The 10,590-nt window shown below is 35.6% G+C and overlaps 1 protein-coding gene across 1 annotated transcript in view; it reads left to right on the top strand.

The window, feature by feature from the left end:
- The first annotated feature begins 960 nt into the window (after nt 1-960).
- Nucleotides 961-10,590, top strand: part of LOC130918740 (E3 ubiquitin-protein ligase MARCHF2-like) — a 33,635-nt gene continuing 24,005 nt past the window's right edge. The window contains exon 1 of the mRNA XM_057840734.1: nt 961-1,164. The gene's annotated coding sequence lies outside the window, so the exon portion shown is untranslated. The remainder of the gene's footprint in view (nt 1,165-10,590) is intronic.

The raw sequence follows: 10,590 nt of genomic DNA, 5'->3' as shown, positions 1-10,590 counted from the left end.
ATTCTCCCAGTTCTCTTCTGGATCATCCAAATGCTCTCTAGTGAACTGCAGTTGGGCCTGGATGTGTACTTTCTTCAGCAGGGGGACACGTCTGGCAGTGCAGGATTTGAGTCCCTGGCGGCGCATTGTGTTACTGATAGTAGCCTTTGTTACTGTGGTCCCAGCTCTCTGTAGGTCATTCACTAGGTCCCCCCGTGTGGTTCTGGGATTTTTGCTCACCGTTCTTGTTGTGTTTTTGACGCCATAGGTTTAGGAGGGAATTGAAAGTCCGTGTTGCCCAACGACAGCCCCAAAACATCACTGCTCTAGAGGAGATCTGCATGGAGGAAGGGCCAAAATACCAGCAACAGTGTGTGAAAAGCTTGTGAAGAGTTTCAGAACACGTTTGGCCTCCGTTATTGCCAACAAAGGGTACATAACAAAGTATTGAGATGAACTTTTGGTATTGACCAAATACTTATTTTCTACCATGATCTGCAAATAAATTCTTTAAAAATCAAACTGTGATTTTCTGTTTTTTTTTTTTTTTCCTTAATCTGTCTCTCATGGTTGAGGTTTACCCATGTTGACAATTACAGGCCTCTCTAATATTTTCAAGTGGGAGAACTTGCACAATTAGTGGTTGACTAAATACTTATTTGCCCCACTGTATGATGATAACTTCTGAATGAAATTACTTTTTAATTATCTTAATAGTGATCGCTTTTCAAATAGATTGGACGTCTATGGCCGTCAATAGCACTGAAACTTGATCGTTACTGCGTTTTTTTTCTAAAGCCCTTAAAAATGAAATCAACTACATTAAAAGCATTGTTGATTAAATGTCATTCATTCATTCAAAATCCTCAAAATGGATTTCTAGCTAATGAAATAAGAGGATTTTTTTCCATTTGACACTTTTCAGTTGGTGATTCATAATATTTAAAGTACGCCCCTGAATAGTTTATCACGCCGTGGAGTGACGTCATTATACGTGTCACGTGGTGTGGTTGATAATGTAGCGTCCTGCTCTCGCCAACAGAACTCTTTTAAAACCCACTAACTACACCCGCCGGCGTTTACTTTCTCCAACTCGCAATTTTACGTCATAATTGTGGATTAAAGCGTGTCAGGAGCAAACAACATGCCGTCATAAGTTGTCGTAACGAAAGGGAGAAGTAAGGGGTAAGTAGCATTATTCGCTAATATGCCTTTTTTTTTCTTCTTCTTTTTTTTAAATTAAATTTTTGTCCACAAGTCAAGTATGACTCGGTCTAATTCCTGGACGAGTACCTTGTATGTATATTTTTTTGACGACAAAATATCTTCAATGATGTTACAGTCGAATTTGTTTTGTTTTGTGTTGTTTTGTGAGATTCTGTTCATCATCATGTCATTCATAATAGTCATGTCATTTTTCTAAACATGACAAACCACAAGTTATAAATTTGTAATTTTAGCATTTTACCCAAGAAAACTTGCAAATCCTGGTGGTAAAGATGCCTACAAGGCAGCCAACTACGCTTTTTATAAGTTGATGTGAATTTGGAAATTATGAATTATTATGTTTTTATGAATAAAAAGATAAATAAATACTTATTATTATTAGCTATTATAATTATTACTTTTATAACTATTATTAAATATTATGTGTTACGCTGCAAAAACACACCTCCTTAAAACTAGTTAAATGTTCTTGTTTTCAGTGTTAAACTATTAAAAAGAAGTGAAATTATCTGCTTGCGCTTCAAGTAAATTTTACTCAGATTTCTTGAAAAAAAAAAAAAAAAGCTTAGGGACATTTTAAGCAATAAATTAATATGTTTAATCTTCAAAACAAGCTTGTTTGTCAGAAATGTTCTTAATTCAAGAATAGATATTGTTGAAAACATTATTTGAGAGCAAATTTTACTCGATTTAGGTGAAAAATGACCAAATTTTAGATGTATAGGCTCAGTAAGAACTAGTAGTAATATTTAGTTAAAGTAAATGGAATAATCTGACGCATTAATCTGTTAACTAGCCTATAACACTCAAAAGAAGATGGGGGAAAAATATTTGACTAGATTTAAGAAAATGTGATTAAGATGTTATAAATTTGCGGTGTATTAATAGCCATTTACTTAAGAGTATTCCAAAACGGCAAAGTCTTGAAATACAATTTTAACTATTTTGTGTACAAATTATCCGTTTTTTTTTTTTCTTATTTAATATTTTAATTATATTCATATATGACAGAGGTCTCAAACCTGCGGCCCAGGGGTCAATTGTAGCCTGTGGAACAATATTTTGCGGTCCCGATTTGACATCCAATTGTAGTATTAGTGTTGCATGCACATATTTTATACAATACAAAAAAAACAAACAAAAATGAGTGATTCGTTGATTTTTTTTTTTTTTGGGGTGTGTGTGTGTCTGTTAGGAAGGAATTAATTTACAAAATATTGTTTGACCAAATCATCCATCTACATAGATTATCACATATGTATATGGCGGAAAACACTCTGGTGACTTGAAGTTCCGCTCCGAGACCCCCAATTTAGCCAACTTTCAAAATTGTCCGATATGCATGTGTGATACACCATTGCAAAGCTTAAAATCTCGATTTTTTGGGGGGAAGAACAATTTTGAACGGGAGGGCATTTTAAAAAAAAAAAAAAAATGTTTATAAAAACAGCAAATACCTATTTGGAGGTGAGAGCACGCGAGAGCAGAATTACAGACGCCATGACTTTAATGAGATATTATCGCGTACTTACCTTGTTTCAATCCAAAAACTCCATGTAGCATGTATCACTGAGTGTCAAGACACAGCTGTGAATGGCCACAGCTGGATTATTCGGGGATTTTATGGGTTAAACATGGTAGTATAACAAGGGAAGCAGAAATCGCAGACATCAATGAGTGGTTTTCTTTTTCATATATTTACGCTTTAATTTTTTTTTCTTTTTTTTTTTTTTGTTGGATCTATTATTTATCATCTAACATATCGGAGAAAATGCGACAGTAACAAAAAAAAAAAATACAATTAAGCAATAGTTACGAGGTAGATATCCGTGACTTTTTTACAGACGCCATTTTTTTCATTGTTTAAAGTTTAAAATATGTGAGTGAATAATTTTTTAAAGTCTTTTTTTTTCTTTTTTTTTAAACGAAATATGAGACATTAATTAATGAATCTAAGTTAAGAGCAACAGACATTTTGTTTTATGGCTGGGTTGAAACAAAAGCGGTTGCGCGACGTCTGTAAACGGGGATTTTCAGGGTAAAACGGACAAATTAAAAATAGTTCAGGGGCTTTATGCGCCATGAATCTGCTATGGCAGCATATAGACATACAGTGCCCTCCATAATTATTGGCACCCCTGGTTAAGATGTGTTTTTTAGCTTCTAATATATATTTTTATAATTCAAATAATATGGGACCTTAATGGAAAAAAGAGAAAAATCCAACCTTCAATACAAGTGCATTTATTCAGTGGGGAAAAAATCCCACACAAAGAAATAATTATTTGACATCAAATAATGTGTGTCACAATCAGGGCCGGCCCAGCCTATACGCAGACTATGCAGCTGCTTAGGGCCCCTGACCACTAGGGGGCCCCCAATCTGGCAATTGTTTTATTTTTATTCTATTTTGTTTACTACAGTTTGCTTTATTTGACTTTTGTGAGTTTTGATACTTGATTACAAGCTTAAAAAAATTAAAATTCTTCCTTAACTTCTTTCCACTTTTAGAAAAGTTTGGCGCTATCTACTGTAACTACTGACAATCATTTGGGGAGAGACGTTTGAAGTATGCAGTGCAACAAAATCTGATTAATATACAAAATATGGACGTATGGGTCAGTGATACTGTGGGGCTGTTTGGCTTCCAAAGGCCCTGGGAACCTTGTTAGGGTGCATGGCACCATGAATGCTTTGAAATACCAGGACATTTTAAATCAAAATCTGTTGCCCTCTGCCCGAAAGCTGAAGATGGGTAGTCACTGGGTCTTTCACCAAGACAATGACCCTAAACATATGGCCAAATCTACACAGAAAAGGTTCACTAGACACAAAATCAAGCTCCTCCCATGGCCATCTCAGTCCCCAGACCTTGTTTTGTTGGCAAAAGGGGGTTGTAGAAAGTATTATTTAACACCAGGGGTGCTAATAATTGTGACACACATTATTTGATGTCAAATAATTATTTCTTTATGTGGGTTTTTTCCCCCACTGAATAAATGCACTTGTATTGAAGGTTGGATTTTTCTCTTTTTTCCATTAAGATCCCATATTATTTGAATAATAAAAAATATATATTAGAAGCTAAAAAACACACAAAACAAAAATCTTTTTCAGGGGTGCCAATAAATATGGCGGGCACTGTACATAAAATAATGTATAAATAACACATACTGTACATTCATTCTCTCTCACAGGTCGTGCAATGTTTTTTTTCCGAAATTGGCATGAGCGCAATCAGGCAGAGGACAGTAAAAGTGTAACTTAACATTGATGTACAGTAGAGGAAAGGCAGGGTTCATTCATTTCCATCAAAAACAAAAGGTTTTCCACACAGGGGAAAGTCCTCTTTCTTGCTGGCTCCATCCTATCAACTTTACTACTCCTTCTCTCATCACTCCTAAATCTTTCACTCTTCAAACTACCCCCAAACTATCCGGAACCTCACCTGATCGCAACTCTCCTTCAAACACCCACATTTTGAATGTAGCCAGAGGTGTTTATATACTGTAGCGAACTGTCAAACTGCACGGAAAATCTAAAGCACTCCCTGAAGCAATCACGTGGTACTGCTTGTCAGCGAGGCTTCGGACGTCATCGTTTTCGGAACCTCTCCTAAATGAAGCTAGCCTCGATAAGCGTTTCGCAGAAACTTCCCTTCATTACTCGACACACGTTTCAAAGGCTCAGCGCACCTTGTAACATCACTAGATAGAAGGATCAGTTTGAAATATCGAATGATCTCTTCCAGATCCTCCCAGTTGAAATAGATTGGACATTTACTGATGTCAGTGGTAGCCAAAGTGTTTAGCTATGTGAAATCACAGGAGATTTCTAAAACAAAAAAAATGAAACTGATTTCGAGAGCAAAATGTTTTGTAAAAAGCTTTGAAATTCTTTTTTTACATTTTATCTTATTCTAAATTGGTTTTCTTAGTCATGGCTTTTTAAATTATATATATTAGAGATGTGATCGGGTCCGATCACGTCATTTTCATAGTATCGGAATCGGCAAAAAAATATCGGACATGCCTTTTTTAAATATATCTATTTTTTTAAATTAAATCGTTTTCTAATTGTATTTAACGTTACAGACAAAATGTCTTACACTCATCCAGAGTCTTTAGTTTTGGCTTAAACTAGGGCAATCATGTCACGTTCAGTCTATAATGGCACCGTTATACGTATACATACTGTAGAGTTAAAAGGCAACATTACATGATTGGAGAGAATTTTGGCAGCCTTTGAAGCTTTTTTTTAATTGGCTAAAGCCAGGGCCGGCCCAGCCTATACGCAGACTATGCAGCTGCTTAGGGCCCCTGACCACTAGGGGGCCCCCCAATCTGGCAATTGTTTAATTTATATTCTATTTTGTTTACTACAGTTTGCTTTATTTGACTTTTGATACTTGATTACAAGCTTAAAAAACAAAAGTTCCTTAACTTCTTTCTTTCCTCTTTTAGAAAAAGGTTTGGCGCTATCTGTACTGACAATCATTTGGGGTGAGAAGTTTGAAGAATGCAGTGCAACAAAACCTGATTAATATACAAAATACGGACGTATGGGTTGGATTTCATGTATGGGTTTCACAGTACACTGTGACGAAATGGTGGGCCAAAAATATGGGCCCCTTTGCATTATTTTGCTTAGGGCCCCCAAATGGCCTGGGCCGGCCCTGGCTAAAGCTTTATAATCCCTCTCTCAACAATTAGAAATATCATGGGAAGCAATGTGGGAAAGAAAGGTAGTGGTTGATCTTTTTCTTAACACCCTATTTTATTTCCCAACACAGAGAAGGTATATCAATTGGTACCACTACGCACAGTCATGGTTACACTTCCCATCATGCATTTGGGCAGAAGTTAAATGGCTACAGTATCATTTACTGAAAGCTCAACAAATACACAAGATGGCAATATTTAGTCACAATATACAAGGTCACATTTATCCTTTAAGAATTACAAGTCTTTCTATTTGTGGATCCCTCTCACAGAAAGAATGTTAATAATGTAAACGCCATCTTGAGGATTTATTGTCATAATAAACAAATACAGTACTTATGTACTGTATGTTGAATGTATATTTTCGTCCGAGTTTTATTCATTTTTTTCTTTAATGCATTGCCAAAATGTATATGATGGGGAAAAATTATCGGGAATGATTGGAATTGAGTCGGGAGCAAAAAAAAAAAAAAAGCAATCGGATCGGGAAATATCGGGATCGGCAGATACTGAAACTAAAACGATCGGGATCGGATCGGGAGCAAAAAAACATGATCGGAACAACCCTAATATATATATATTGTTTTTAATGTATTACAATTTTTTTTTTTAATTCACTCATTTTATCTAAAATTACTACTTTTTTTTATCGCTAATAGCAAAATACGTGCAGTCAACACTAAATACTACAATTGTATCTCAAATGACGGCCGCATAATATCGTCCCCTGGGCCGCAATTGGCCCCCTTGGCCACAGGTTTGAGACCACTGTCATAAATAAATAAAATAAAAAACCTAAACACACCAAAAAAAATCATGATTCGTGCATGAAACATTTTTTAAAAAAAAAACAAATGTTGTAGTCCTAGATCTTTCATTAAGGACGACAAATTTCATTTTCATTTTAACAAAAAACCAAACAATGAATTTTACGCACATGATTTACTCTCGGATCTGGCTTCCAGGCTGCGAGTTTGACACCTGCGTTTTATAATGTCAACATATTATTGAGTGATGCAAACCATCATAAATCCTTGCGCATCAACAGCAGCATGTTTTGTCACCATCTGCCATGTTTTTATCCAAAAATAACAACACAGCGGTTAAATCCACTGGATTAGACGGCGTTTCGATGTGATGAGCAACACATGGCTCGTTTGTCTACGTCGTCACCGAGTGTTATCTCCACGCGGGGGTTATCGCGGCACAGCCAGCTGTTTATCTGTCTACCGCACTGCACTAGCATCGCCGCTGATGTTATGTGAAGTGCTTGTCAGCTTGGCAGACATCAAGCGTGCTTTTTGGCACTTCCACAGGACTCAGACTAATTGCACGTAGGCACAAATTGACAGAGACTCACACCTCTGTCATTAATGTCTGTTGGGTGTGTCCTCGTTTGGCATTGGACATATAGTAATGGCAATTATAGTGCTTATATGCATTTGAGCTGCCAGCATGAGATCATGTAATGTAGTAGTCAATTAGAAGTCTTTAATCTATTAATGTGCTTTTTGTTAGTCTAAAAAAAAGTGGCATGACTTTAATCGTTAGCTGCCATTGAAGGCGACAGAAGTCTGAACCATTTTGACTGGGAGGGGCTGTTTTTTTCTGTTAAAACAATGATTCTTCTCACTGGGATGCACAATAAAGGGGTTGTGATTCCTGTTAAGTACAGTATTTTCCTTTTTTTGATGTAAGAAAACGGGGATCCTATAGGACAGACTTCATAATGTATTGACGGGACACGGGGCCGATAAATAGGGGGCCTACATTGTTGGCGAGGCCGTCAAAGCAACCGAGTGGGATCACAGACAAAGATGCAAGTGGAATGTAGCTAGCGGCCTTATGTAAACAGAGCTTTTCCAGTGAAAATTCTTGTGAATAAATGCTTAAATCGCTGAATTCTTTATAGATATAGACGTAAAACAGTCTCGATTTTTGGTTAAAAGCAAAAAACAACGTGCAGTTAGCATGTATTTTACGTAAATATGTTGAGGTACAATGCTAGTCTGTTAGTGAATGTATATAGCGGCCGCCTTATGTAAACAAAGGTGAATAAATGCTTAAATCCCTGAATTCTTTATAGATATAGACGTAAAACAGTCTCGATTCTTGGTTAAAAGAAAAAAAAAAGTGCAGTAAGCAGTTATTTTACATGAATAAGTCGAAGTACAATACTAGTCTCTAAGTGGATGTAGCTAGCGGCTGCCTTATGTAAAGAGAGCTTTTCCGGTGAAAATTGTTTGGAATACATGCTTAAAACCCCGAATTCTTTATAGATATAGACGTAAAACAGTCTCGATTCTTGGTTAAAAGAAAAAAAAAAAAACACGTGCATTTAGCATGTATTTTACGTAAATATGTTGAAGTACAATGCTAGTCTGTTAGTGAATGTAGCTAGCGGCCGGCTTATGTAAACAGAGGTGAATAAATGCCTAAATCCCAAATTCTTTGTAGACATTGATGTGAAATAGTCTCGATTCTTGGTTAAAAGAAAAAAAATGAACAGTTAGCATGTATTTTATGTAAATATGTTGAGGTAGAATGCTAGTCCGTTAGTGAATGTAGCTTGCGGCTCGATTCTCCCCAAATCTATATAAATAAATCTCCAAATTCTTTAACGATATAGACGTAAAGCAGTCTCGATTCTTGGTTAAAAGAAAAAAAAAAAAAACGTGCATTTAGCATGTATTTTACGTAAATATGTTGAAGTACAATGCTAGTCTGTTAGTGAATGTAGCTAGCGGCCGGCTTATGTAAACAGAGGTGAATAAATGCTTAAATCCCAAATTCTTTGTAGATATTGATGTGAAATAGTCTCGATTCTTGGTTAAAAGAAAAAAAAAAACAGAACAGTTAGCATGTATTTTACGTAAATATGTTGAGGTACCATGCTAGTCTGCTTGTGAATGTAGCTAGCGGCCGCCTTATGTAAACAGATCTTTTCTGGTGAAAATTCTTGTGAATAAATGCTTAAATCCCCGAATTCTTTATCGATATAGACGTAAAACAGTCTCGATTCTTGGTTAAAAGAAAAAAATGCAGTAAGCATTTATTTTACATAAATATGTCAAAGTACAATGCTAGTCTGTTAGTGAATGTAGCTAGCGGCAGCCTTATGTAAACAGAGCTTTTCCGGTGAAAATTCTTGTGAATAAATGCTTAAATCCCCAAATTCTTTATCGATATAGACATAAAACAGTCTCGATTCTTGGTTAAAAGAAAAAAAAGTGCAGTAAGCATTTATTTTACATAAATATGTCGAAGTACATTGCTAGTCAGTTAGTGAATGTAGCTAGCGGCCGCCTTATGTAAACAGAGCTTTTCCGGTGAAAATTCTTGTGAATAAATGCTTAAATCCCCAAATTCTTTATCGATATAGACATAAAACAGTCTCGATTCTTGGTTTAAAGCACAAAAACAACGTGCAGTTAGCATTTATTTTATGTAAATATATCGAAGTACAATGCTAGGCTGTTAGTGAATGTAGCTAGCGGCCGGCTTATGTAAACAGAGGTGAATAAATGCTGAAATCCCAAATTCTTTGTAGATATTGATGTGAAATAGTCTCGATTCTTGGTTAAAAGAAAAAAAAACCCGAACAGTTATCATGTATTTTACGTAAATATGTTGGGGTACAATGCTAGTCTGTTAGTGAATGTAGCTAGCGGCCGCCTTATGTAAACAGAGCTTTTCCGGTGAAAATTCTTGTGAATAAATGCTTAAATCCCCAAATTCTTTATCGATATAGACATAAAACAGTCTCGATTCTTGGTTTAAAGCAAAAAAACAACGTGCAGTTAACATTTATTTTATGTAAATATATCGAAGTACAATGCTAGTCTGTTAGTGAATGTAGCTAGCGGCCGGCTTATATAAACAGAGGTGAATAAATCCTTAAATCCCAAATTCTTTGTAGATATTGATGTGAAATAGTCTCGAGTCTTGGTTAAAAGAAAAAAAAAAAAAAGAACAGTTAGCATGTATATTATGTAAATATGTTGAGGTACAATGCTAGTCTGTTAGTGAATGTAGCTTGCGGCTCGATTCTCCCCAAATCTATATAAATAAATCCCCAAATTCTTTAACGATATAGAGGTAAAGCAGTCTCGATTCTTGGTTAAAAGAAAAAAAAGTGCAGTAAGCATTTATTTTACATAAATATGTCGAAGTACAATGTTAGTCTGTTAGTGAATGTAGCTAGCGGCCGCCTTATGTAAACAGATCTTTTCTGGTGAAAATTCTTGTGAATAAATGCTTAAATCCCCGAATTCTTTATCGATATGGATGTAAAATAGTCTCGATTCTTGGTTAAAAGAAAAAAAAAAACAGAACAGTTAGCATGTATTTTACGTAAATATGTTGAGGTACCATGCTAGTCTGCTTGTGAATGTAGCTAGCGGCCGCCTTATGTAAACAGATCTTTTCTGGTGAAAATTCTTGTGAATAAATGCTTAAATCCCCGAATTCTTTATCGATATAGACGTAAAACAGTCTCGATTCTTGGTTAAAAGAAAAAAATGCAGTAAGCATTTATTTTACATAAATATGTCAAAGTACAATGCTAGTCTGTTAGTGAATGTAGCTAGCGGCAGCCTTATGTAAACAGAGCTTTTCCGGTGAAAATTCTTGTGAATAAATGCTTAAATCCCCAAATTCTTTA

The sequence above is a fragment of the Corythoichthys intestinalis genome, chromosome 7 (assembly GCF_030265065.1).
Source record: "Corythoichthys intestinalis isolate RoL2023-P3 chromosome 7, ASM3026506v1, whole genome shotgun sequence".
Taxonomy (NCBI): Eukaryota; Metazoa; Chordata; class Actinopteri; order Syngnathiformes; family Syngnathidae; genus Corythoichthys; species Corythoichthys intestinalis.
This window is presented reverse-complemented; position numbering and strand designations above follow the sequence as displayed.